Source organism: Miscanthus floridulus, chromosome 8, assembly GCF_019320115.1.
Source record: "Miscanthus floridulus cultivar M001 chromosome 8, ASM1932011v1, whole genome shotgun sequence".
Lineage (NCBI taxonomy): Eukaryota > Viridiplantae > Streptophyta > Magnoliopsida > Poales > Poaceae > Miscanthus > Miscanthus floridulus.
Genome location: NC_089587.1, coordinates 116,811,151 through 116,838,421, shown reverse-complemented (window position 1 = coordinate 116,838,421; position 27,271 = coordinate 116,811,151). Strand labels below are relative to the sequence as shown.

Genomic DNA, 27,271 nt, shown 5'->3' with positions numbered 1-27,271 from the left:
TATAGTTATGAGCTTATGAATTGGAGTGACAGATTCTGTCCTAATCTAGACATAGATGTCTTCTTTGTGATGTTTGACCTGGTTAACTTTGAATTAGCTTGTGGTGTTCATAACAAAGTTGTGCATGGTTTGCTAATATTTCTAAAAAGTCTATAACCACCTTGTTGTGATAGCTAGAACTCAACTTATTGCTGTTTGAAGTTGCATGTCAGATTCTGACCATATTTTGGACATAATTGTTGCTTTATGTGTTTAAGGCCAAATAACTATTGAATCACCTAAATATGATTATAAAAAAGTTATATATAACTTAATAATATTTCTATAAAGTTAAGGATCATGCTTGTTGGATGGTTAGAACTCCAGTTATACATTTCTGAAGTTAATGTCAGTCTTCTGTCCTTATCGGTATAGACCTGAGATATTGGCATATTTAATCATGTTCACCTATGAGTTAGCTTTTGGAATGAATAACAAAGTTGTAGACAATTTCATTAGCTTTCTATAAAGTCCAAGATCACTTTTATTAAATGATTGTAACTCTAGTTATGGTTGAAACACGTGACTATTGTACTGCTGTTCAAATTCTGTGTATGCACTTAAGTTGATTGCCCATTCTTAATATTGCTGGTGCATGCTCTAAATTATGTAGCCCTTGTTACTTAGTTGAATGAATTGCTCTCTAGTGCTTAAATCAATATGATATGCCTATTCTTCATATTCATGCAGTTGCGTCTTGCATCTCATCTAGGTGCACTAGATGAACCATGTGAAGGAGATGATATTGGAGCCGAACCCGAAGATGGAGTTTGGTGAATCCATCCAGAAGATGAAAGGACTAAGCAAGTGCCGAGATGGGAGATGCTCACCAAGCGAGTGTCATCTAGCAAACACTAACCTAGTCTTGGATCCTAGGCAAGCGCCAGGAGCATTCTAAGCCTCCTATGTTTTTATAAATATTACTTGAGTCCTTTATGATTGATGCATTAGGTTATAAGAGTTGATTGGAACAACTTGATGCATAGAACTACCTTGTCTAGAATTATACCTTGAACCCGATGTAGGTCTAGGATCAAATGTATGCTTAGCAATGCTTAGATCGGTAGAAGTCGGATGATTTCCTGTCACCTGCGAGATATAGGTGGATACCAAAGCACGGTTGGCAATATTTGCTATCGTGGAAATAACCATGTGGATAAATAAAAAGAGACCGGGTGGGATTGTGATAGAGAAGCAACAAGGCATGGAGGTCTTTGTGCCTATATATCCCCATCTAGTGTCGGTTAAGGACCGATTCACTGTACGTTCTCATGTAATGTTGAACGCATGCCTAACACTTAGTTAGTCGGATAAGTCAGTTCCGACTGCGAAGTCTAGTAGCTCAACTTAGGCCAGGACCCGGTAAGTGAAAGTGCGCACCCTGGTTGATAGTAAGGATGTGCAGGGAGCCAATGGCTTGAGTCTAAGGGAAGGCCGAGGCCTAATCTTCCTAGGTAGATTGGTTGAATCTCTGAGGGTGCGGTGCTGATCGAACCCACGAAGTTGCTTCCTGAGTTGAACCAAAGGTGACCTAAGACTACGTTGGTGTATATCTAGGTTTGTGTTAGGAATAACTCCCCAGCTGGGTTGGAATCAATTCGAGTCATCGTCTCTCCCGGATAGTGAGAACTTGTCTGAGCAGCGGCAACGTAACATTAATTGATGGGATTTGATGGTTATGATGAATATGGAAATGTTACACTGGTTATGGTTACTATTGCATGTTACTAAATGATATTCCACATGTTTGGCATAGGTTAGTTGCTAATATAGAGATGAATAGCTACAATTAACTTGGTTACTGAATTATAAAATGTATAGCTCAACTAGTGGCTTTTATGCAAAATTTTAGTCAAGCTAGCTCCACTTATAAAGCCTTGCATACTCCTTGGTGTCACTTCATTTCTGGTTTATGACGGATAAGTCTAGCTAAGTATATTCGAGTACCTAGAGTTTATCCCACTATGTTGCAGGTGAAGTTCTCGGCCTGCTGAAGATGGTGGCTAACCACCGGTGGGCTCGATGACTCTATATTTATTTCTTATCTATATGCTTTTGTCGGAGGATGTCACTTATGCTAGCAATGTATTTGGAACTTATATTATTGTGATTATTGAAAGCCTATGTTTTTTTCACTAATCCATTTTAGAACCCAAACTTGTACTATTATTTGTGAACCCATTTATAATATTATTTCCGCCGCAACTCTATGCATGTGATGTGTATTTGCTTAATCATGCGATCTTGGTTATGATGTTGATTTATCGAGGTCCTTCAGTGACACTCGGCGGACTACCGGGTTTATATAAGTGAAAGTATGCGCACGTCAATGTGTTAAACAGGGACAGCCGTACTTGATCTTGTATAAATTGGGTGGTTCTGTCACAGCTGGCATCAGAGCAAGATTAAGCATAATACTATCATATACTTAGTTTTCAAAACAAAGTTTTGTTTTAAAAAGCCTATTTTGACTAAAACTTTAGCTACAGGTAAATTTGTCAAAACTAATTTGCAAAACTATGCTAGCGGCATCCTCCTTTATGCTCAGTTAAGGACTATTAGGTGGCTATCTAAGTACTAACATGAGGGTTTTTACTTTCGTCGTCCATACGGCGTGCTATTGTATGGATGCCATTCACGTGAATGGTAATGTATGGACCAATATACCTCTACGCCCAGGTAAGATAGTGATTGGCATGACCGCAAGATGTGAGCGTGCGGTCAAAGGGGAGAGGTAGTTTTGATACTTAAGTATATATATCTCATATATATACGGAAGTATTTAATTATGGGTTAGCTTTGGTACTGCTATATATGCATATTCTATATGTATGTATAGACGTATTTACTTTCGGGTAGCTTTGATATGGAAGTATATATATGTGGGTATATATATATATATATATATATATATATATATATATATATATATATATATATATATATATATATATATATATATATATGGAAGTATTTAGCTTGCAACCTAGAAACTAGATTTTCATTTCCACATACATATAATTGTGGAGTTGGGCTGAAGTGGAATTTTCTGCAGGTACGCTAACAACGAATGTGTAGATTGAATATAGCTAACGACTAGCTATATATCGAGAGAGTACGTGTTATGCCACCGACATAGAACGTGATTGCTGCCTTAGGCTGGCAATTTTGTGAGGATGAATAGGACGGTCATGCATCATGATTGTGTTTGTGCATAAATATGCTTCCCTCACTTTGTTCTAATACTAAGTAACTTGTGATCAATGTGATGTTACTATCTTCCCTGTGTGAAGCTACGCAAAATGCCTTGTTCCTATGCCGCTGGAATAGCTGTGCTTGAAGATAGTGTGTGATTAGCTTTGCCTTGTATGGTTGCTACCAAAGGAAATAGATGATAAGTTAGTAGTTAGCAAAAACTTCACCCCCTTGAAAACTAAAACTAGTAGTGATACCTTGTTAGAAGTCAGCACATGCGTGTTGCTAAGTATGTTAATGGTGGTTGAAGTTCGTGAATGGCTCATGTGTGTATGCTCTTTGTTAGAAAAACAAGTGAAACATCAAATTGTTATATTATAAAATGGCTGCATGTGTATTTTCTGTTGTGATGATATTTTTGTGATGCAAATGATGTTTTCTGTAGATATGTTGAATACAAAAGTTATATATAATTTCCTTATCTTGCTTGTCCTAAAATTTTATGATTTTAGGCCTGATGATTTAGGAGTTATAGATTTTACAAATTTATTGTCAGGTTTTGCATGTCCTCTAGATAGATCTGAATGATTGTATTGTTTGGCTCATTTAAAAATGGAATCATGTATTGGTGATAATAGGAGAAGTGTAGTGATTTTCATGAGATTTCCAAATTGTTAAATATAACCCATTTTGGTGGTCTAAATCTCCTAGTTATGAGCTTGTGAAGTCGAGTGACAGATTCTGTCCTAATCTGGATAGAGATGTATTCTTTGTGATGTTTGACCTGGTTAGCTTTGGAATTAGTGTGTGGTGTTTATAACAAAGTTGTGCATGGTTTGCTAAGATTTCTAAAAAGTCTAGAACCACCTTGTCTTGAAAGCTAGAACTCAACTTATTGCTGTCTGAAATTGCTTGTCAGATTCTAACCATGTTTTGGATAGAATTGTTGCTTTGTGTGTTTAAGGAAAAATAGCTATTGAATCACCTAAAGATGATAATAAGAAAGTTGTATATAACTTAATAGCTTTCTATAATATTAAGGATCATGCTTGTTGGATGGTTAGAACTCCAATTATACATTTCTGAAGGTAATGTCAGTTTTTTGTCCTTATCGGTACAGACCTGAGATATTGGCATATTTGATCATGTTAACCTATGAGTTAGCTTTTGGAATGATTAACAAAGTTGTAGACAATGTCATTATATTTCCACAAAGTCCAAGATCACTTTTATTGAATGATTTTAACTCTAGTTATGGTTGAAACACATGACTGTTGTACTGCTGTCCAAATTCTGTGTATTCACTTATGTTGATTACCCATTCTTGATGTTGCTGGTGCATGCTCTAAATTTTGTAGCCCTAGTTACTTAGTTGAATGACTTGCTCTGTAGTGCTTAAATCAATATGATGTAACCATTCTTCATATTCATGCACTTGCATCTTATATCTCCTCTAGGTGCGCTAGATGAACCACGTGAAGGACGTGATGTTAGAGCTGAACCCGAAGATGGAGTTTGGTGAATCCATCCAGAAGACAGAAGGACTAAGCAAGTGCTGAGATAGGAGATGCTCGCCAAGCGAGTGTCATCTAACAAACACTAACCTAGTGTTGGATCCCGGGCAAGCCCCAAAGCAATCTAAGCCTCCTATGTTTTTTATAAATATTACTTGAGTCCTTTATGTTTGATGCATTAGGTTATAAGAGTTGATTGGAACCACTTGATGCATAGAACTACCTTGTCCAGAATTATACCTTGAACCCTGATGTAGGTCCAAGATCGAATGTATGCTTAGCAATGCTTAGACTGGTAGAAGTCGAGTGATTTCCTGTCACCTGCGAGATATAGGTGGATACCAAAGCACGGTTGGCTATATTTGCTATCGTAGAAATAACCATGTGGATAAATAAAAAGAGACCAGGTGGGATTGTGATAGAGAAGCAATAAGGCATGGAGGTCTTGGTGCCTATCTATCCCTGTCTATGTCGGTTAAGAACCGATTCGCTATACGTCCTCATGTCATGTTGAACGCATACCTAACACTTAGTTGGTCGGATAAGTCGTGTCGACTGCGAAGCCGAGTATCTCAACTCAGGTCGAGACCCGGTAAGTGAAAGTGATGTCGATGTGAGACCCACGAGATACCCCACAAGGAAGAGAGGAGATCTAGTTTGATTAGGATTCCTCCCATGTAATCCTAGTAGTAATATTACCTAGTAATCCTACTAGGACTCTACATTGTAAATCGACTAGGACTCTGGCCTCCTGACTATATAAAGGAGGGCAGGGCTCCTTAGATCGGGAGAGCAGAAGAGAGTTAGAGACAACACTTTACAATCAATCTAACGCAAAGGCTAACGCCGACTGGACGTATGGCTATTACTCGATCATGGTCGAGGGCCCGAACCAGGATAAATCGACTATCTCTTGCATTTACCGTCGAGTTCTGCATACACCGAAGCCTAAACAAACTACCTCAGGGTACCCCCGTGGTAGGCTATTGGTGGTGAAACATCGACAGCTGGCGCGCCAAGTAGGGGGCTTTCGACGAATTTGCATCCGAGAGCTCAATGGACCTCGACAACATGATCTTCTCGATAGGATCAACCTTCATCTTTGGTTCATGGATCTACGAGGTAGGCGACGATGGCAAGATCCAAAGCCATCTCCTCGAAGATCTAGATCACCATGAAGACCTTTCTATTTCGGCGACTACTGACAGATCAACTCGCCGGAAGATTCGCGCAGCTCGTGATGTCCGATCCAACTCAGATTTCGCACCTTTGCTGCATCCAACTCAAACTCAGGCTCCGCATCCAAGATGGAGTCTTACCCGAGTTCTTTTGAGAAACCAAGTTCTTTTCTGGCAGGGTTCTAGAACGCGGCTGAGGGTTCGAATGCGTACACTCAGAATCCTTTCAAGAAGTCGGGTCCTTTTTCGTTCGGACTCCACAACATGGCAAAATCTTATCAGGCACGACCCGAAGGATCCCTCGATCCGGTGCTTAGAATGCCACTGAAAGGAGCTCAGGAAGGTCTTGTACTAACTATAACATCTCAAGACTTCATCAGTCCACTGGCCAGGTTCTGTTCCTGAGGATAGCGGTACCCGACTAGTCAGCACGACGACAATAGCAATTCTACCCTACCAAAGGAGACTCGATCTGCGACCTTGAAGCCTCTACTAAAGTTATCAACGACTACGATAGTGTGGAAATCGACGCTGATAACAAGACAATTCATGCACGAGAAGTTCTCATGGTTCGACAGTCCTCGATCACCATTGGTCCCCCCAGAAGCACCCAACATCAGGTCAGTCAGATGAATCTGAGTCCAACATATCACCCTTTATCTAGGGGCACGATGGTGAGACCGAGAGTCAGAAGCAAGCCAGAGAAAGAAGAAACAAATTAAAACAAGGACGCCAACGTTGTGCTAGGCAGCGCAAGGAAGCTTGGCTCATATATGAATCAGATCTGGCTGAGTACAATAGAAGAAAATCAGAACAAGAAGTCGAAGAAAGACGCGTGGCGAGTACACCCTACAATAGGATCTGAGAAGCAATAGAAGAACTCGAAGCGACTTCACATCCCAGTGAAAAATAGGAATAGCTCCTGGACTTTCTCTAGTCAACAGCCCTAAGGGCACATGACGGAAGAACCCGCTCAAGACTACCTGCCAGGTCAACATCTCATGGGCAGGAAGATCAAAATCAAAGGAAGTCCACTTTCAAGAGACTTGGACCAAGTGGAAGTCACAACAGAGAAAGTAGAAGGGACCATAGTCAAGACTACTGAGTTGAACAACCAAGAAAGACCAGAAGTAAAGTACCTATTTAGACAGCCCCGTAGAACTACTCTCATCAAGACAACAGTTGGCTAGATGGAGGTGCTGAATCAGAATACACTAAAGCTGGAACGCATGATAGATTCCCCTATTTTGCAAACAGACTTGCCTCAATGCGACAACCTCACAAGTTCTAGCCATCCAACCACTCTAAATAAGATGGCAAGACCAAACCAAGGTAGTGGCTCAGGATTTACTCATAGTCAATTGAACTAGCCAGAGGAGACGACAATATCAAGACCTTGTTCTTTCCCATGGCCCTAGAAACCATGCCCCTCCAATTGTTCGACAAATTAAATCCAGGGTCAATCAGAAATTGGGAGGACTTGCAAAGAGTTTTCTATGAAAATTTCATGGGTATCATTACACACCCCATCACCCACGCAGAATTAAAAGGACTCAAGCAGAAAGGAGGCAAAAGGCTCAGAAATTACTATCGACGATTTGGTGAACTATGTGCTCAAGTACATGACATCACCCAACGAGAAGTAACCGAAGCTTTCTCTCACGGAATCATGGCTAGGTGGCAATTTCAGGACTTCTGCAAAGAAAACCCGAGAAACAATGAAGAATTTAGATACACAGTAGAAAAGATGATTACTGCAGAGGAGAAGATATGATAAAGGTTTCCGGATAGAAACAACCAAGACAACCCGGACAAGCAAAATCATCGAAACATCAGACATTAGGAAAGAAAACGTGGACCAGACAGCACTGTAGCGGTGGCTGACAAATCAAGGAAGTTTTCCAAATCCAGAAGGTATGACGACATTGAAAACATGCATTGCATCTGGCACCCTAAAGGAAATCACGCCATCAGAAATTGCTACACCTTCAACGATCGATACACAAGAAAAGATAATAAGGTAAACACTAAAGAAGACAATCAGAAAAAAGATGAAGACAACCACGAAGACAAGGGATTCCAAAAATCCAGGGGGACAGTAGCAGTGATCTTCACTGGGGCCCTAGATTCCAGAAGCAAACATCAAGAAAAGCGAGCTCTACGAACCATCATGGCAGCAGAACCGGCTACTCCAAGATATCTCAATTGGTCACAGTATCCAATCTAGTTTTCAAGAGAAGACCAATGGACTAGCATAGGAAATGCAGGCCACTACCCACTGGTTATAGATCCAACTATCGCCGGTATGACTGTCACAAAAGTACTAATCGATGGGGGAGCCGGACTCAACATCATTTTTTCATAAACGCTAAAGAAGATGGGACTACAACTCGCCAGGATGATTACACCAATGAGCACCCCTTTTTGTGGGATAGTACCTGGCAAGGCAGCCATGCCACTTGGACAAATCACTATACCAGTTACTTTTGGAACTCCCTCAAACTACCGAATAGAGTTCCTAAAGTTTGAAGTTGCAGACTTTGATTCATCATATCACGCAATCATCGGGCGCCCAGCACTAGCAAAATTCATGGCGATACCACATTATCCGTACCTATTGCTTAAGATGCCAGGGCCTAACGGTGTCCTTTCCCTTCGAAGTGATTTGAAGCGCGCTTTTGACTGCGACGTTCAGGCAATCCAAATTGCAGCCAAAGCACAAGCCACCAATGGTTGAAAAGAAATAGCCACTATTGCCACAGAAATGAGCCTAGAAGAACTAGAGATACCGGCTAAAAAGCCCAGCATCCTCGCACCAGTAAAAGAAGTAGACGTCAAGCAAATCGACCTGGGCACCGGTGATCCCTCCAAAACGGCAACCATTAGCGCCCACCTCTCGGCAAAATAGGAACTTGCGCTTGCCAACTTTCTTTGGGACAACAAAGATATCTTCGCTTGGAAGCCAGCCGAGATGCCAGGTGTCCCAAGAGAGTTGGCTGAGCACAGAATCGATATCAATGAAGGCTCCAAGCTTATGAAGCAACAGCTACGATGATTCTCACTCGACAAGAAAGCAGCAATTAAAAAAGAAATCACAAAGCTAATGGCAGCCGGATTCATCAGAGAAATCCTTCATCCAGATTGGCTAGTAAACCCAGTTCTAGTACAAAAAAAGAATATGGACGAGTGGCGCATGTGCGTCGACTACACAGATCTCAACAAACACTACCCGAAAGATCCATTCGGGCTACCACGCATTGATTAGATAGTTGATTCAACAGTAGGATCTACCCTATTATCCTTTCTTGATTGCTATTTAGGATATCACCAGATCGTATTAAAAGAACAAGACCAGAGCAAGACATCTTTCATTACTCCATTCGGTGCCTACTGCTACAAGACCATGTTGTTTGGACTCAAGAATGCTGGTGCCACATACCAAAGAGCTATCCAAACATGCCTTGGTGATCAGATTGGCAAAAACGTAGAGGCATACGTGGATGATGTAGTAGTAAAAACAAAGAACCCAGACACACTAATTGAAGACTTAAAGCAAACCTTCGAAAACCTGAAAAGGTGGAGGTGGAAATTGAACCCAAACAAGTGTGTATTTGGAGTTTCTTTAGGACAACTACTCGGATTCTTTATCAGTCATCGTGGAATCGAAGCCAGCGCCAAGCAAATTCGAGCCATTACAGAGATGGGCCCTCCTCGAAGTGTCAAAGATGTGCATAAACTAACAGGCTGCATGGCGGCCCTAAATCCTTTTATATCAAGACTCGGCAAAAAAGGGTTACCTTTCTTTAAACTACTAAAGAAGACAGACAAGTTCAAGTGGACAGAAGAAGCCAACGAAGCTTTCAAAAGACTTAAGGCATACCTCACCTCCTCGCCCGTTCTCACACCTCCAAAGAAATACGAAGACATGATGATGTACATTGCGGCAACTTCTACCGTGATCAGCACAGCGATAGTCGTAGAAAGAGAAGAAGAAGGGTGCATATATAAAGTACAACGCCCAGTATACTACATCAACAAAGTACTATCAGAATCAAAAATCTGGTACCCGCATGTGCAAAAACTACTCTACGCCCTCCTGATCACTTCACACAAGCTTCGCCACTATTTTGAAAGCCACAAGATTACCGTGGTGACAGATTTCCCACTCGGAGACATCCTACACAATAGAGATGCAATAGGGCGCATATCTAAGTGGGCAGTTGAACTTGGGGCTCTCAATATCGATTTCACCCCACGAAAGGCAATTAAATCTCAAGTTCTTGGCAATTTTGTTGCCGAGTGGATAGAAATTCAACAACCTATGTCAAATACCATCCTTGACCATTGGAAGATGTACTTCGATGGATCACTCAAGCTAGGCGGAGCTGGTGCAGGCATTTTCTTCATCTCTCCAGACGGAAAACAACTCAAGTATGTCCTTCAGATATTATGGCAAGCTACAAACAATGAAGCAGAATACGAAGCCCTCATCCACGGGCTCCGAGTAGCAATTACCCTCGGAATCAAGCGATTACTCGTATACGGCGATTCGACAGTAGTCATCAACCAAGTCAACAAAGATTGGGACTGCACCAAAGAAAACATGGGCGCTTACTGTGCTGAAATACAAAAAGTCAAAAAACATTTTCAAGGATTGGAAATTCTACATGTCCTGTGCGATTCTAATATTGCGGCAGACGTCCTTGCCAAGCTCGGATCGGACAGGGCGAAGGTCCCACCCGGCGTATTCATAGAGTTATCAGCTCCCTCTATCAAACAACCTGGTGAGATAACCCCTGAACTCCTAGCTAAAGGTACCCAGATTTTGGTAATCACCACCTCATGGAGCTAGGTTTTTATCGATTATATCAAAGAGAACAAGTTGCCAGCAGATAAAGCAGAGGCTACCCGAGTTGTTCGTAGAAGCAAGAACTACGTCCTAGTAGGGGACAAGCTGTACAGAAGAGCCGCATCATCAGGAGTACTCCTAAAATGTGTCTCGTTTGAAAAAGGCAAAGAGATCTTAGACGAAATACACTCAGGTTGCTGTGGAAATCATGCCGCTTCAAGAACAATAGTCGGCAAAGCATTCTGCACCAGATTCTACTAGCCAACCGCTTTGAAAGACACAGAAGAACTCATCAGAAAATGCAAAAGTTATCAAATGTTCACAAGACAAGCTCATGTACCAGCTCACAATCTCATCTGCATCCCTCCCGCTTGGCCTTTCTCCTGCTGGGGGCTAGATCAAGTAGGACCTCTCAAGAAAGCAAAGGGCGGCTTCGAGTACATCTTTGTAGCAATTGACAAGTTCACCAAGTGGATTGAATACAAACCACTCGCAAAATACAGCGCAGCCAAAGCAGTCGAGTTCATCCAAGACATTATGCACTGCTTTGGCATGCCCAATCGAATCATCATAGATTTGGGTTCTCCCTTCACAGCTACAGAATTCCAAAGTTGGGCACATGATTACGGCTTCAGCATAGATTACGCATCAGTCGCACATCCAGAAGCCAATTGATAGGTAGAAAGGGCTAACGGACTCATACTAGCCAGATTAAAACCAAGATTGTATGAAGAACTAGTGAACTATGGATCCAAATGGATTGAAGAATTACCCAAAGTAGTATGGGGGCTATGAACTCAAATAAGCAGAGCCACCGGATACTCACCTTTCTTCCTAGTTTACGGATCAGAAGCCATACTACCAGCAGACTTGATCTAGACGTCACCAAGGATAGAACAATATGATGAAGGAGAAGCAGAACACACCCGAAGATTAGAACTCGGCAGTACAGAAGAAGTCAGAGTAAACGCTACCCTTCAATCAGCCAGATACCTCCAAGGTTTAAGACGCCACTACAACAAGAATACCCAGCCTCGATCACTCCAAATCGGAGACCTAGTACTAAGAAGAATACAAAAAATTGATGGACGTCATAAACTACTTAGTCCATGGGAAGGACCTTTTATTGTCTCAAAAGTCACCGGACCAGGCACGTACAAGTTGATAACTGAAGATAGAAAAGAAGTCAACAATACATGGCACATCAGCCAACTAAGAAGATTCTACGCATCAAAACAACTCAAGGAAGAATATATATACAAGCCACAAGAGATCAATGTTCATGATCAATAAAGATGGTGTTCCTCGGCAACAAATGTCTTATTATGGCTTTCCTAAAGTTGTTTTCACTAAGCATATCAATGTTCATGATCAATAAAGATGGTGTTCCCTGACAACATATGTCTTATTATGGCTTCCCCCTGTTGTTTTCACTAAACACACCGGCCGAGAGCAAAAGAGCTAAAAAGATGCTTGAGCCCGCCGATGAGGGTAGCTAATAAGCTAACACCCGAACCAAAAAGCGAAATGGCTGAAATTATGCCTGAGCATACCGGCCGAGAGCAAAAGAGCTGAAAAGATGCTTGAGCCAGCTGATGAGGGTAGCTAATAAGCTAACACCCGAACCAAAAAGCAAAATGGCTGAAATTATGCCTGAGCATACCGGCCGAGAGCAAAAGAGCTGAAAAGATGCTTGAGCCCGCCGATGAGGGTAGCTAATAAGCTAACACCCGAACCAAAAAGCAAAATAGCTGAAATTATGCCTGAGCATACCGGCCGAGAGCAAAAGAGCTGAAAAGATGCTTGAGCCAGCCGATGAGGGTAGCTAATAAGTCAACACCCGAACCAAAAAGCAAAATGGTTGAAATTATGCCTGAGCATACCGACCGAGAGCAAAAGAGCTAAAAAGATACTTGAGCCCGCCGATGAGGGTAGCTAATAAGCTAACACCCGAACCAAAAAGCAAAATGGTTGAAATTATGCCTGGGCATACTGGCCGAGAGCAAAAGAGCTGAAAAGATGCTTGAGCCCACCGATGAGGGTAGCTAATAAGCTAACACCCGAACCAAAAAGCAAAATGGCTGAAATTATGCCTGAGCATACCGGTCGAGAGCAAAAGAGCTGAAAAGATGATGCTTGAGCCCGCCAATGAGGGTAGCTGAAAAGCTAACACCTGAACCAAAGAGCAAAATGGCTGAAATTATGCCTGAGCCTATCGACCGAGAGCAAAAAAGCTAAAAAAATGCTTGAGCCCGCCGATGAGGGTAGCTGATAAGCTAACACCCGAACCGATCATGAGTTGTTTTCACAACCAGGGAAAGAGCCAGATGCTAGCCACACCCTAAGTTAAGCAAAAAGCTGAAAACATGCTTGAGCTCATCGGACAAAAGCAAAGAAACTGAAGATGCTTGAGATAGCCAGTCCTAAGTCTTTTCAATACTGATAAGAACAAAAAGGCAAAGATCTACATACCCCGAGTTGTTTACATGGCGCAGATGAAAGCCAGACAAGCACTCGACAAATCAAGGGACTCTAACAAGACAATGATCTACATACCTTGAGTTGTTTACACGGCACAAATAAAAGCCAAATAAGCACTCGACAAGTCAATGCTTAGATAAAAGCCATACAAATGCTTGACCTATCAAGGAATTATCCTACAACGGATGAAAGAACACGACCACTCTAAACTATGGATGCACGCCATGCCCAAGAAACGACTACTCAGAAAAAATTCTGATCACTTGGACAACTCATTTGAAGAATAAACAAGGTGAAGACATCTAGGCAAAGAAGACATCAACAAAAAATAAGGAATCTTCATTCAAAAAGAAGTATAATATCCCATTATAGAGGTTGGAGTACAAAGGTCAATTACATCAAGCATCGTCATTAGGAGAAGAAATATCAATATTAAGATTATCCACAATCCTCCTAGCTAAATCTTCGACCTCAGGCTCCACCTTTTCAACGGCATGCAGATATTCTTGACTCTCAGCTTCCTCTGCAATCTTGGACAAAGGCACCTCCGGAGCAAGAACCCAGACCTGGGCAAGAACATTTCTGGTACATAGTTGGGCGCACCTCTTCACGAACTCCTAGAAATGAGTCGGAACTTGAGGAATAAACTGAGCCCAAGATTGACCATCATCTGTTGGAGTCTGGAGAAGATCGGCTACTGATCGAAATGATTTCCACAAAGCATTCCAGTTCTCAGTAGTCGTCGCCAACTTGCCAGTCAAGACTTCAATAGTTTTTTGGACCTGCACAAGATCCCTGTCAGCTCCATGCCTAATCAACTTGGCAAGCGCAAGTTCTTCTTCAGCACGAGTAATTACCTCCTTAGCCCTGTTGTTACTATTGCCAATAAGTATCTTCATTTCATCAATACCCTCCGAGAGCTTCTGCTTTTCAACTCGAAGAGCTAGACCAGGCACCAAAAAACAAGTCAGCAAAAAGGGAAATTTGAATACAAAAGGAAACAAAAAGAACCCGTGATACCATTGCACTCATTCTTCATGGCCTCCACATTCTTCAAGGCCTCCTAGACAGCAGCATCCCTCCGCTTTTCTGCCTCAACCACCCGGGCACAGAGAGCCTATTCCTCCTTTTGGTGCGTCTGACGCTCAGTCTCCATCTCAGCCCGATAGAGGTCAAGCTCTGTTTTTAGGGCACTAACCTCAGAAGACAACTTTTTCTCAGTTTCAGATGAGAAAAAGAAGCCGGCATGATCCCAAGAAAAAGACTGAACAAAAAGAGAGAGAGAAAAACAAGACATGAGAACAGAAGAAAGACAAACATCCAAAGAAAGAACTTCAGAAAACTTACCTGGAGTTTTTCCCCAAAAGAAGTCGCAAAGGTTGCCTAGGCAGCGGTCAGCTCTGACAACCGATGAGTGGCATCGAATTGTTGCACCACATCATCATCCAAACGATGACCACCAGCAGCAAGAGGAGCAGAGGGAGAAGCCGGCCGATGCAAAAAAGGCAGGACCAGGACCGTATCCTAGGAAGCCCCGGCTACCCCCTCAGATGGAGCCACTACCACAGCCAGGGTCACCACAGCCAGGGTCACCCTTGGAGTCAGCAAATCCACAGTAGCATGATCACCAGGGAACCCTATCTCCCTCATAGCCACCTCACCGACCGTACATTCTGAGTCCCGAGACTCAGCACACAGGGGTGCACCAGAGGACTGACAAGAGGTCGACTGAGGGTTAAGGGAAGGCGAGGGTCTGCAAGATGATAAGGAACCTTGACAATAAGAATATGAATCAAAAAAGAGGAAAACAGAAGCAAAGAAACATAACCAGGATTCACTCACTTAGCTATCTTCTTCTTCATAAAACCCCCAAGACCAATAGAAGACCTTAGAGGGGGAACTATAGTAGTAAAAATATCACCACCACTCTGCGACAGGAGTGGCGTGGTTGGTACTAGAGCCCCAGAAGAACTCAAACTTGACGACCGCTTACTACAATAGAACAAGGCTAGAGTTAGAACAAAAAAGGTGTTCAACAACAGAAAAAACAATAAAACAACTCACCAGCGCATGAAAAGGGCCACATCATCATCCTCATCTACCTCACTCTCAAACAAGCCAACCACAGCGCCATCTGAAAAAAGAGAAAAGTACTCGGTTAAAGGCACAAACAAGCAACAAAAAGACAAAACGTATTAATATGCTCACCTAGGAGCACACTACCTATAACTTGAGTACCTGGACGAGTACTCGACTGGCGAGACTTCTTGGTACTAGACAAACCAGAAGAAGAACAACCACTCACCCCCTTTTTCTGACACTACGAGGAGCTCGAGGAACTGGACGAGGAACATACTCAACATATGCATCAAGAACTACAGAAGAAACACTAGGAAACATCGTGGTGGTTTGAAACTTACTGGTTAAAGATGTCCCAGCAAGACTCTCCCTAGTCTCCACCACGGCAGGGCGGTCATCAAGGGGGATCGGATCAACGAAGTTACGCCCCAATTCCTATAAAAGAGTAAAACAACCAGACGAGAAAGATTAAGCAAAAAGTGGAGACACCAAAGGAAATACTAAAAGTACTCGCATAAGAAAAAACAACTCACAGCAGGAGGCGGGATGTCAGCACAATACTTAGGGATAGCATACGGGATGACGCTTACTCCTTTCAACATCTTCTGAAGGCGCTCGAGCACCTCCTCATTAGTCAACTCAAGGACAGGGACCATACGAGAAGGGTCCTCCACCCTAGAGTACTCAAAACCATAATTCTCTTGCTCCTTTAGAGGTTGAACACGGCGGCAAAGAAAACTGGAAATGATCCCAAAGCCGGTCAAGCCTTGCTATTTCAGAGTACATATCCTCTCAAGAAACGGCTTGATTGCCTAGAGCTCATCCATCGTCAGGAGATTTTTATCCCATCGGTCATGAACCACAGGACTAGAACCAGAATGAATAGCAAGAGGAGGAATCATGTTGGTGGCATAAAACCAGTTGGCACGCCAATCCTTCACAGAATCAACTAAGTCATAATCAAAGAATTTACTCTTACGACCCTAACAAAACTGAATCCCATAGCCACCAAGAACATGGGTGTCATCGCTGCGGGGTTGGGGCTTCAGATGGAAGAAGTAACGAAAGAGAGAAAGAGAAGGAGGAATTCCAAGAAAAGTTTTACAAAGATGAACAAAAATAGAAAGATGAAGGACAGCATTGGGAGTGAAATGGTTCAAGCTAATCCCAAAATAACTGAGAAATAAATGAAGAAAAGCAGAAGCAGGAAGGCAAAGTCCAGCACGGATAAAGGAGACAAAAAGAACAATTTCACCAGGGCCTGGAGTTGGGACCCGATGCTCGCCTGGAGCTTTCCAATCAGCAAACTCCTTGCCCTAGATCAGACCATCACTGACAAGCTCACGCAACTAATCCTCAGTCGTAGTCGGAGCCGGCCAGATCTTCTGAGCAGCCCTCATGGCCATGAATTTTTGATTTTCAATCACAGAAAGCGATGCCTCCTCGTCTATAAAGGTTGCCTGGGACTTGCTCGCTGATTTCTTCCTACCCATATACTAGCGAAAGCAATAAAGCACTAAGAAAAGATGATGCCCAGACAGTGGCGCTCAGATGACGGTGACAATGGCGACGGCAGAGTTTTGAAGACTAGAGTTTCAAGGAAAAAGCAGGGCAGCAAAGAAAGAGAAGAAGAAAGGCCTTTAATAGATTTTTACAGCAATAAAAATACGGCCCACTAGGCCCATTTAAACACGGCATGAGAATGCAACGATCCATTTCCCAACACAACTGACACAGCTAAAATGACGGATGGCACACTTCTACACAAAGGTACAATTCAACGGGTAGATTTCAAACTTATCAATCCAGCACCACGGCAGAGTTATCATATTGCTACAAAAAGAACTCATCAACCATGAAGCGACAAAGGGTCACCTCACAAGGAACACAAGAACTCGAGAATCTCATAAACAACCAGGACATCAGCAGAAAAAAGAATGACAACTCAAAAGACAAGATTCTTTCCATTATAAATGGCTTCAAAAATACAAGATTACACATCTTACAAGACCCAACGAACTCGGTACTATGACGAGCAAGGTAGCAAAAAGGAACCCGGACACAACTGGGCTATGGAACGACTACGTGTTCCAAATTGCTACTCGGTAGAACAAACCGCACTTGGCTACAATGTTTTCTTCAAAGGACGAATGTAGTACATCCAAGGTGGAAGTCAGCAGCATGGTAGGACAACATGGACCAAGGAAGGCCTATAGGCATCTGTCTACCCAAGTCCAAAGTGATGCCAGATCAGGCATTGATCTACACTGGACAGTCATAGGGTAGGCAAGGGGGATCTACCCAGAACTATTAGATGAAGGAACATATCCCGCATCACAAGACTTCCTCCAACTACCGCCATGTACTTCCTGGTACAATGCCGCTGTGAGATTAGTCTACCTCTAATCCCTATCACAAGACTCCCTCTAGCTATGACAAGATATACAAGAACTACAGAATATGCCCGGGGGTTGCTCTACTTTAGAAACTATCATATTCATGACCACGGAAATTTCAGACCATGCAACAAAATACTCGATGAGTCAAAACAGCACACCAGGAGGGTATTTATAGACCAAAGAAGCGGTGCACATGGACCGGGAGCACCAACGGAGCAAACCTAACAAAGGACATAGTGAAAAGACGGAATTCAATGAAAGAGGACTCAGGCGTGAAGGAACAGTACTCAAGAACAAGCATATTTGGAAGAATATACCAACACTGTACAACTCATGAACAAACAGCATTTACACTCAACCACCACCATATAACTACATCTGATAACAGCAGACTACCAGAGAATATGCCAAGATCTAGTTCTTTTTGAATAAATAAATAAATAAAACCTAGATATATGCTCGGGGGCTGCAACAGGAGAGGTTTTCAGTTCTTTGAACAACTCAGATTCAAGACCCTCCACATCTTTGTTCCAAATAGCAAGAGGCTCGGGGGCTATACTCAGTGAGTGCACTTTTTCTTAAAAAAAAGCGCACATCACTCAGAAGAATTCTTCAAGACAGGAGTTTTCAAAAAACATAAGATTCAAGACCCTCCAACTTTTTGTTCCAAATAGCAAGAGGCTCGGGGGCTACACTCAGTGAGTGCACTTTTTTCTTTGAAAAAGTGCATGTCACCAAGAAGACTTCTTCAAGACAGACCACTTCAAGGCCTCAAGACAAAAAGAACCTGGACCGAGCTATATCCGAGTTCTTTTTGAAAAAGAACCCGGGTATATGCTCGAGAGCCTTTCGACGAAGAATCAGAGCAATTTTAAGACAAGACCCTCCAGCTCCTTGTTCCAAATAGCAAGAGGCTCAGGGGCTACACCCACATGGGAGTACTTTTTTCTTCAAAAAAGCACACACCACTCGAAGATCCCAAGAAGCGCTACATGGTTTCACTCAAGAAAGCACTCGGACGATGCTTGTTCCTGCTCGGCAAGACCTAGAGGAACAAGACAAGGCTTCCGGAGTTCAACCATGAAGTGCTCGGGGGCTTATCGATATGGGACCCACGGGATACACCGCAAGGAAGAGAGGAGATCTAGTTTGATTAGGATTCCTCCGATGTAATCCTAGTAGTAATACTATTCTGTAATCCTACTAGGAACTCTCATGGTAAACCGACTAGGACTCTGGCCTCCTGACTATATAAAGGAGGGCGGAGTTCTAGGAAGGAGAAGAGAGTTAGAGACCACTTGACAATCAATCCAACGCAAAGGCTAACGCCGAACTGGACGTAGGGCTATTACTCGATCATGGTCGAGGGCCCAAACCAGGATAAATCGACTGTCTCTCACGTTTACCGAGCTGTCGATGTTTCACCACCGATAGCCTACCATGGGGGTACCTGGGGCAGTTTGTTCGGGCTTCGGCGTATGCAGAACTCGACGGTAAACGCAAGAGACAGTCGATTTATCCTGGTTCGGGCCCTCGACCGTGATCGAGTAATAGCCCTACATCTAGTCGGTGTTAGCCTTTGCGTTAGATTGATTGTAAAGTGTTGTTTCTAACTCTCTTCTGCTCTCCTGATCTAAGGAGCCCTGCCCTCCTTTATATAGTCAGGAGGCCAGAGTCCTAGTCGGTTTATAATGTAGAGTCCTAGTAGGATTACAGGGTAATATTACTACTAGGATTACATGGGAGGAATCCTAATCAAACTAGATCTCCTCTCTTCCTTGCGGGGTATCCCATGGGTCTTGCAGCGACAAGCCCCCGAGCACTTCATGGTTGAACTCTAGAAACCTTATCTTGTTCCTCCAGGTCTTGCCAAGTAGGAACAAGCATCGCCCTAGTGCTTTCTGGAGTGAAAGCATGTAGCGCTTCTTGAGATCTTTGAGTGGTGTGTGCTTTTTTGAAGAAAAAGCACACCTAGCTAGGTGTAGCCCCTGAGCCTCTTGCTATTTGGAACAAGGAGCTGGAGGGTCTTGTCTTAAAAATGCTCTGATTCTTCGTTGAAGGGCTCCCGAGCATATACTCGGGTTCTTTATCAAAAAGAACTCGGATATAGCTCGGTCCGGGTTCTTTTTGTCTTGAGGCCTTGAAGTGGTCTATCTTGAAGAAGTCTTCTTGGTGATGTGTGCTTTTTCGAAGAAAAAAGTGCACTCACTGAGTGTAGCCCCCGAGCCTCTTGCTATTTGGAACAAAAAGTTGGAGAGTCTTGAATCTGAGTTGTTCAAAGAACTAAAAACCTCTTCTGAGGATATGTGGAATCTTGTAGACATTCTCAAGGGTGTATCCAAGTAACCCGCGAACTACAGTAGGCTATCCGTATACCATTGCAAGTCAACACAGTTGCGCCACCGAGTACTTCCATAATTAGCTTGCGTGCTTGATGTCTTCTTGCATGCCGTTGTATGTCCTGCCTCTTCCTTTGTTTCGCTTGAGTAATGAAGGTACATATAAATATGCACGTGCATCCTCATATTCGTGCTCATCTTGCTGACGCAAAATCTTCTCGTTCGACCATGATCCGATCTGAGTAAGGCAACCTAGATAATCTATCAAAAGGCTTTGGGTGGGCAGTCCCCTCATCGGAGACCCCGTATCACCCCCACCTTAGAATTTCTAAATCACCGCAACAAGGTCGACCTTAGCTATCGAGTAGTTGATCACCCCAACCGAGTAGTCGATCACCGTGGCCGAGTAGTCAGACGTCATGGTGACTTGTAGAGCAGCAACCGAGTAAGACAGCGCGGGGCGTGTGTCTCACCCAACGAAGTAGTGGCCAAGTAAGGCAGCCAGCGGTGGGCGAGCTCCTTATTTGATGACATGGTCCAGAAAATGGTTCCCTGCAAAGTAATCATACGAAAGTATGTAATAATTGATACACAAGATATCAAGTTGGAAGTATGTCCCAGTATTATAAAATGCATATTAAATTTTTTCGCGTCTTGCTCTTACTAGGCTATGTAATTTCCCTAGGTAGGTAGCATATTACATTTAAACACCTCTCGCACCTTTCCGGCGAGTAAGCTTCACGGATTAAGGCATCAGCAACCCATGTAAATTAACAACCATTAAGAGAAGACATTATAAAATGCATATTAAATTTTTTCACGTCTTGCTCTTACTAGGCTATGTAATTTCCCTAGGTAGGTAGCCTGTTATGTTTAAACACCTCTCGCACCTTTTCGGTGAGTAGGCTTCATGGATTAAGGCCTCAGCAACCTAGGTAAATCAACTGTAGTAGAGCCGCGGAGGCATATGGATAATATCCAGAGATATATGATGATTAAAGAATATTTGAAAAAATATTAAACTATGACTTAGCTTGATTGACGGCCACGTGGTAGAATCAGTGCGTGATCCTGACATTTTGCGCTCAGGAGACCCCAGTGGTTGTAGCCCCCGAGCATCAGCTTGCGAGTACTTGGACATGAGCTGTCGAGTAGTTGGTCACCGTAGCCAAAGTAGTCAGAAACTGTGACGAGTAGTCAGACAACTAGCTTGCTTCCAGCTCGGGATGCAGCCGGACAACTGGCTTGCCCCTGGCTCGGACAGCTTGATGTAGTCGTACCATGACCTGACTTCTTGAGGGAACTCTGAATGTACTTCGAGTTGTATTCTTGATAGGCCAAAGCCACGTTCCGGAGCCTTGTTGGAAAAGAACTCGGACTATTCTCGAAAGAACTCTGAATGCTTTCCAAGTTGAATTCTTGATAGGTTGAGGCCGCGTTCTGGAGCCCTGCCGGAAAAGAACTCGGACTATTCTCGAGAGAACTCTGAATGGTCGCGTTGTGAAGTCCTAACGGAAAAGAACTTGGACCAGCGTGGAAAATAGTTGGTCGTGAAATCTGAGTCGGATCAGACATCACAAGCCGCGCGAGTTCCCCGACGATTTGATCTACCATAGTTGCCGAAATAGCGAGGTCTTCATGGTGATCCGAATCTTCAAGGAGATGGCCTTGAAGCTTGTCGTTGTCGTCCGCCTCGTAGATCCATGAACCAAAGATGAAAGTTGATCCCATCGAGAAGATCATGTTGATGAGGTCCGTCGAGCTCTCGGATGCAAATTCTCCGAAAGCCCCTACCTAGTGCGCTAGCTGTCGATGTTTCACCACTAATAGCCTGCCACGGGGGTACCCGGGGCAGTTTGTTCGGGCTTTGGCGTATGCAGAACTCGACGGTAAACGCAAGAGACAGTCGATTTATCCTGATTCAGGCCCTCGACCGTGATCGAGTAATAGCCCTACGTCTAGTCGGTGTTACCCTTTGCGTTAGAATGATTGTAAAGTGTTGTCTCTAACTCTCTTCTGCTCTTCCGATCTAAGGAGCCCTGCCCTCCTTTATATAGTCAGGAGGCCAGAGTCCTAGTCGGTTTACAATGTAGAGTCCTAGTAGGATTACAGGGTAATATTACTACTAGGATTACATGGGAGGAATCATAATCAAACTAGATCTCCTCTCTTCCTTACGGGGTATCCTGTGGGTCCCGCATCAATAAATGTGAACCCTGGTTGGTAGTAAGGATGTGCGGGGAGCCAATGGCATGAGTCCAAGGGCAGACCAGGCCTGATCTTCCTAGCAAATTGGTTGAATCTCTGAGGGTGCGGCGCTGATCGGACCCGTGAAGTTGCTTCCTGAGTTGTACTAAAGGTGACATAAGACTACCTTGGCGCAGGTATGTTTGGGTTTGTGTTAGGAATAACTCCCCAGCGGGGTTAGAATCGATTTGAGTCATCGTCTCTCCCAGATAGTGAGAACTTGACTGAGCAGCGGCAACATAGCATTAATTGATGGAATTTGATGGTTATGATGAATATGGAAATGTTACACCAGCTATGGTTACTATTGCATGTTACTAAATGATATTCCACATGTTTGGCACCAGTTAGTTGTTAATCTAGAGATGAATAGCTATAATTAAATTGGTTACCGAATTATAAAATGTATAGCTCAACTAGTGACTTTTATGCAAAATTTTGTCAAGTTAGCTCCACTTATAAAGTCTTACATACTTCTTGGTGTCACTTTATTTCTGGTTTATGACGGGTAAGTCTAGCTGAGTACAGTCGAGTACTTAGGGTTTATCCCACCATGTTGCAGGTGAAGTTCTCGGTCTGCTGAAGATGGTGGCTAACCGCCGATAGGCTCGGTGACTCTATATTTATTTCTCATCTATATGCTTTTATCGGAGGATGTCACTTATGCTAGCAATGTATTTGGAACTTATATTATTGTAATCATTGGAAGCTATGTTGTTTTCACTAATCAGTTTTGGAATCCAAACTTGTACTATTATTTGTGAACCCATTTATAATATTATTTTCTCTATAACTCTGTGCATGTGATGTGTATTTGCTTAATCATACAATCTTAGTTATGATGTTGATTTACCGAGGTCCTTCATGACACTCGACGGACTACCGGGTTTATATAAGTGAAAGTATACGCGCGTCAACGTGTTATACGGGGACAGCCATACTTGATCTTGTATAAATTGGGTTATTCTGTCACACACTTCACCTAAGGTGAAGGATTTAAATTTTTTTACTTGAGCTCCTTACATCCTTCTAGCAATCCTCAACTTCGAGTTGGTCCGAGGTCGGACGACCAGTTGAACTGGTCAGACGTCCATTTAAACAGCTCGGCTCCTAGTTAAACTGGTCGGATGCTTTTCCTAATGATCGGCTACACGTCATACAGCTCGGACAAGCTCGATGCGGCATTGCTCAGTGGATATAAGATGCTCGGGGACAAGCTGTGGGGGTATAACCCCGTATACCCATAGGGCTGTACATGGGCTGAGCCGCCATGGGAGGCCCAACCCACCAGACAACACCCCAGTGGAGCACGGCATAGGTCAGCGTGCGTCGCAAGGCTACGTGAGGATCCTTGACGATCAAGGGCGATCTATTCGGATATGCTAAGATACCAATCTTTGTAAAGCTTATCATATAAACCGATCAGGGTTAGATACATAGAGTAGATTGCCGTAGGCATACTCCTCAGTAGAGTGTCGGCCGTATTTCGTCGACAGGGTGTTTGTTTCCACAAAGCTAAAGTTTAGACCATGTTTTGCCTTATTTGAATTCAGGGACTAAAGTTTAGAGGTGTCACATCACGTGTCACATGAGAATGTTACATAGGAGTGTTCCGATAGTAATAATAAAATAAATTACACAAATCCTAAGTAATCCGGGAGACAAATTTATTAAGCCTAATTAATCCATCATTAGCGCATATGGTACTGTAGCACCACATTGTCAAAACATGCACTAATTAGATTTAAAAAAAATCGCCTCGTAATTAGTCATCATCTTTATAATTAGTTATTTTTTAGTTTATATTTAATACTCTGTATACCATCCGATGTGACATGAACTAGAGTTTATCTGAGCTTGTCATCGTCCGTCTTTGAGCCTGCGTGCGTGTCACCTAGGAGTACTGCAGTGGCAGAATAAATTTGTACTATATCAGCGCCAGCGTTTTCCTTGTAAATATGTAGAAGAACTTGGTGTGCCAAGTGTTGCTATATTCTATATGGTCATGGCATGTAATGTACCAAGTGTTACTGAACTCCTGGGTATGCTCTTAATATTATATCTGTTGCTGTTTTGTGAAATGGAAACAAAGGAGCACTTTGTATTTTCCGAAAAGAAAAAGTCTACATTACCTCCCTCAACTCTCGCGAAAGTCCGCTTTTCCGCTCCAAACTTCAAAACTGGGCAAAATACCTCCCTCAATTTTTAAAACCATTCACCTTACCTCCCTGGCCTGTTATAAGTGGTTTTGAAGACGGTTTTGTCTTTTCCTTTTTTATTTATTTCGGCTGAATCTTTAAAAAATCATAGCAAATTACAAAAAAAATCATAAAATGGAAAATCTAATTTTATTCGACTTCACATGAGTAGATTTACACAATGAACATATAATATGATAAGCTTTAGTACAAACTTTTTGGTGTGGTTTTAGATCTATGTTTTTCTGGAATTAATTGGAATAATTCATAACTGCAGTTTCTATGGTCCAATTGTGGTGAAAATTTTTACGGTGGACTAATTATTGTATGCTTAAACTATAGTAAAAATTTCATATTCATTGTATCATGTATATCTTAGTTATAAAAATTGAGGTAAGATGAACGGTTTTAAAAATTGAGGAATGTGTTTTGCCCGGTTTTGAAGTTTAGGAAGGAAAATCGGACTTTCGCGAAAGTTGATGAAGGTAACATTGACTTTTTCCTTCGAAACGGTTAAATAGAGTTGTGCATATGTCAAACCAGAGTCTCCTCCCTCGACTCTGCTCGTCTCTCTCGTCCCGACGCAGCAAACTTTTGTGCCCGGTTCGCCTCGCCGCTACCAAGAGTGCCCTAGTTGAAGACGTCGCTCACCGGTGGAAGCACAGGTACTTCCTCCTGTTCCTCCTCTGCCACCGGCCACCCTCCGTCCGGTGAGCTCTCACCGGTGGAAGTCCGTCGATGCCCTTCACTCCGCCGCCGGCCACCCTCCGTCCGCACCGGTCATCATCTGATCTGCTCGTTCGTCTACTCTGTTCGCAAGTGTTTAGATTTTGTTTCATCTGCCGCAGATTGATAATACGTCAAACAACCGAATAGGCGATCACTCAACGAGCATGGAAAAAGATGACAAAGATACCGAACGTAGTGGTGGACAATTCGACACTGATGTACCAATGTCCAAAGTACCCGTGACAGGTGAGTTGCTGATTCAGTTTGGGCATGCATTTACTCAACCCTATTATAGCAATTACAATTGTGTTGTACTCTACAATCCTTTTTAAGTAGGGAACTTGCTTTTCAGATAGTACTTTCGAAGAGGACTTTGGCACCTCCAGTGATTCATGCCAAGGTGCCTGGAGTAATCTGAGTAAACAAGTTGTTTCGAATTTATCTGAAAGTGTTGTCTCGCTGGCTTCATTCAATGGTGAATAAACGAGCTTTCTACATTCGCCTTTGTTTTATAACCAGCTCTGAACATTGAAATATGATCTTGTGCAGGAGGTGAATTGAACTGTGCGTGCACAGGCATGATTGTCACTTACGCACAAGGTTTTGTAAACATCCTGACTTCAGCAGATCTGCTTAGATCTCGTCATGATTCCAATAATTTTGCTTCTAGTATGAGGGTTGGTGCTACCAATTTGGGGCCCATTTAGTTCGCCCAAATTCGGGCGAGGCATCCAGAATTGCACAGTGTTTCGGTCTTCTTGAACTAAACAGGCCTACAAACTTTGGACCGCCCAAATTCGGCCCATATTGTGTGGACGTAATACCCCCGCCGACGACCGCCCACATCCTCTCCCACTCATCCACACTCCTCAGCCACACTCCCAAACCCTAGCGCCGGCTCCCTCTCCCGCAGCGCCGCTCTCCCTCTCCCCCGCCGCTCCTCTCGCCACCTCCGCTCAAATCCACCGTTCCACCGCCAGATCCACCCCATTGTCGGTCGGATCGACTACGTCCAGTACCGGATCGACCATGCTGGACCCCGTCGTTGGCGATGGACGGCTTCAACGGCGAAGGGAACGGCTTGGAGTTCAATGTCGGCGCATCCGGCAACGGCTTCGAGTTCGACGTCGCTGGATACGACAACGTCTCCGACTACTACGACGCCCGCCGCACAAGGAACCTCTTCTCCCTGGCGCCGCCGGGCTCTGGATCCGGTGCCTACAACTCGTACACCTCCATGCCGCATCCGCTCTCGTCGTCGACCATCCCGTCCCTAGGCTAGCTGCGCATGTCTAGGCTCAACGTCAATGCAAGCGAAGGTTGGCCACACATCGACGCCTACGAAGGCAACCTTCGCTCCGGCGACCAAGCGGGCGGAATCGACAGCAGCCGGGGCCCCCCTCCCATCCGCGTGCCTGCCAGCAGCGGTGGGGTGCACACGGCTCCCGTGCATCGTCAGCGCCGAGCTGCATCCAGGTCACGCGGTGCCCGTCGTCACAGCGCGGGTCATGCAGTGGCCGGCGACAACAACCCTCCCGTCTCGGTACATCTCGCTTCCCATTTGCATGTTTCGAATCGAAGTTCTGCCTTTGTGTTTACATTGTTCCCTGCCGTGTTCCATGGCTCGATTTGTAATGCTTAGTTTCATACGAGGTATTGTTCATGCATTGCTTGTCCATTAAAATGTCCACAGAATGAGATAACCAGGGCAAAGTGGAACAAAGATGATACTAAGAAGTTTTGTGAGATTTACTGCACCCAAATTGATTTGGGTAACTGCAAGAATGGCAACATGACCAAATGGGGGTGGAAAGATGTCCAGGACAGGTTTTGAGCTGCGACTGGTAAGCTTCATGACAGTGAGCAGTTCGGCCATAAGTACAGACAGTTGAAACAGCTTTGGCTTTTCATCGAGGACCTTCGGCACAAGGCCACAGGCTTGGGAAGAAGAGAAGATGGCTCTGTCGTTGCTTCTGACAAGTGGTGGGAAGACCATTGCAAGGTTCATGAGCTTTGTACTCATC

General features: G+C 43.6%; 1 long non-coding RNA gene across 1 annotated transcript; it reads left to right on the top strand.

Annotated features, from left to right (window-relative positions):
* The first annotated feature begins 25,377 nt into the window (after positions 1-25,377).
* Positions 25,378-25,927, top strand: LOC136476195 (uncharacterized). The gene is made up of 3 exons (XR_010763448.1): positions 25,378-25,493; positions 25,600-25,722; positions 25,797-25,927. It is a non-coding gene; the product is annotated as an uncharacterized lncRNA (long non-coding RNA).
* The last annotated feature ends 1,344 nt before the right edge of the window (positions 25,928-27,271 follow it).